Source organism: Corylus avellana, chromosome ca3, assembly GCF_901000735.1.
Source record: "Corylus avellana chromosome ca3, CavTom2PMs-1.0".
Lineage (NCBI taxonomy): Eukaryota > Viridiplantae > Streptophyta > Magnoliopsida > Fagales > Betulaceae > Corylus > Corylus avellana.
In genome coordinates, this window is record NC_081543.1 from 8,205,120 (window position 1) to 8,207,605 (window position 2,486).

Genomic DNA, 2,486 nt, shown 5'->3' on the forward strand with positions numbered 1-2,486 from the left:
CTGTCATTAAAAACAAAACAAATAAATTACAAAATTTTAAAAATAAAATAAAAAAGAAAATAGTTTCTCAACGTTCAGATCTCTGTGAAAGCTGCAAATGATTGCCAGCCGTTTGCCAATGTTCACGCGTGGACCCCTACTCATAAATCACCATGCAGGCTCCCTTTAGATTACTGTAGGACCGTCCAACCTAACATCTCCCCCCATGAATTATGCTATTTTTCGTACTTGTTTATAAAAAATACATATACCTCTTAAATTATCAATTTATTATTATCAATGTCCTTTTAAATTATGAACTATGTCAATGTCTTCCCTACACTATTAAAATAATGTCAATATATCTCTTAATTACAAAAATATCTTTCATAAAATTAAAAAAAAATTAAAATTATAACAAAAAACTAAAAATAATAATAATAAGAGAATCATTTTATATTTTATATTTTTTTAAACAATGAATTTTGGTTTTTTTAACTTATAAAGATATTTTTGTCAACCTTGAAGGACATTGACATTGTTTTTGTAATTTTTAGGAAATAAGATCATCTCCATTCCATTTTGGACTAAAAAATAAGCAATTTACGACTCAATTTTTTAAGGTAAATAAAGCATATCCGCCCACTAACAAAAAAATAATAATAATATTATTTACTCCTTTTATATATATATATATATATAAGTGATTACTCCCATTATATATATATAATGGGGTGACCAATCACCCCATTATATATATATATATATAAAAGATGAGTCTGGGAACGTATTACCCCATTTTTTGGCCAATCACCCCATTATTATCTGTCAAAAAATAATAATAATATTAATTCTCTCATATCCATAAATTGTATATTGGTGAATTCTTCCTCGTTAATAAATAAATAAAAATCCTCAAAAACGTATTAAGAAACATACGAAAGACCGTTGAAGCACTCAAGTTTATTTGTGTTATTCGATAGTTGTACGAACGAGAAACAGTTGAAAGTTTGAAACAATCAAATGATCTTGTACAAGATTCCTCTTTGTTATTTAAAATTTAAAAAACAGAATAACTAAATTACCGATGGTGCAATATGAAACCTCCTGAGTTTGACTAAACATTGATATCTTTTGTTGAAAGTTTTAACCTCGAGATGCCAAATGTAAATAAATAAATAATTCAATAATTAATTAATTTATTGTAGCTAGGGAAGAGTGCGGTATGTATACTTTTTGGGCGTGGCAGAAAAGCAGGCAGGACCCAACGGCAACGGATAAGCCTCCAACATGTTATGAGGTGGAGTTGGAGGTGGAGGTGGAGGCTACTCATTACCCACCTGGACTGCCACGCCAGATTTTTTTTTTAAAAAAAAGCTTTTGCCATCTTTGCTAAGGGGTCCATATATATATATATACATTAATGGCTTATCTGAACAAAAAGTGTTAAATAAAATGAATCACATGTCTATAGTTATTAATGCTTATGTTACTAATCACAATTTAACCCAATAAAAAATTGTTGATTTGCTTTCTACTGGTTTCTTTGGAACTCTCAAGAATTGGTGGGACAAACACCTCACTGAAAAATCTTGAGAAACAATTAGAAAAACTGTCAAAAAAGATGAAGATGGTTTACTAATATTTGATGAACAACGTCGCACTGGTGAACCTGATAGTGTTAACACATTAATCTATACTATCATTAAGCATTTCATTGGAACACCATCTAATATTACTTCTCGCATCTCTGATTTCTTGAATAATTTTTGTTGTCTTACTATGTCTGATTATAGATGGTATGAAGATGTTTTTCTTTCTCGTGTTATGGTTAGATCTGATAATCAGAATCCTTATTGAAAAGAAAAATTTATTGATGGATTACCTTTATTATTTTCTCACAAAGTATATATATATATTTCAAATATTCTCTATTTATATACTGATTGTAATTAAATATTGGGATTATAATCAAATCAACATTACCTTATAAATAGAGACCTTTGTATTGTAAACAAAAAAAGTTAATGAGCACAATGTAACCCTAAGGGGTATTTCAAGTGGTGGATGTAGGTATCTAAGACTGAACTACTCATAAAGTTTTTTATGTTCCTTTTCTATATTGCTTCCGCTCATATTTCTGTATCATCATAATTTCAACATATGCTTTTCTATTCATTTTCTCATTTCTCAAAATCATTTTTCTTGTCCCAAATGGGTAGTTCAATCGGCTATGAACCCCGTCTCATGAAGTGGATGTCACTAATTTGAATCTCTCATCCTTTTTCCCTTGTGTGGACATGTCAAAAAAAAAAAAAAAAAAAAATCATTTTTCCCGTTGTTTTATAATGATTATCTCTCATTTGCGGACTTGATGTGAATTATGCAAATATTAAAATCTTCAAATATAGTACTCCTCCATTATAACGGTTGGATATAATGTTTTATGAAGTAGTTGCAAATTATGACTCTCGTGCCAGTCTCTTTTTTCATTAATTTGATTAGCA

At 29.1% G+C, this 2,486-nt stretch overlaps 1 protein-coding gene across 1 annotated transcript in view; it reads left to right on the forward strand.

The window, feature by feature from the left end:
- Positions 1 to 2,486, forward strand: part of LOC132176469 (protein YABBY 4-like) — a 5,502-nt gene that overhangs the window by 1,404 nt on the left and 1,612 nt on the right. The window lies entirely within an intron of this gene.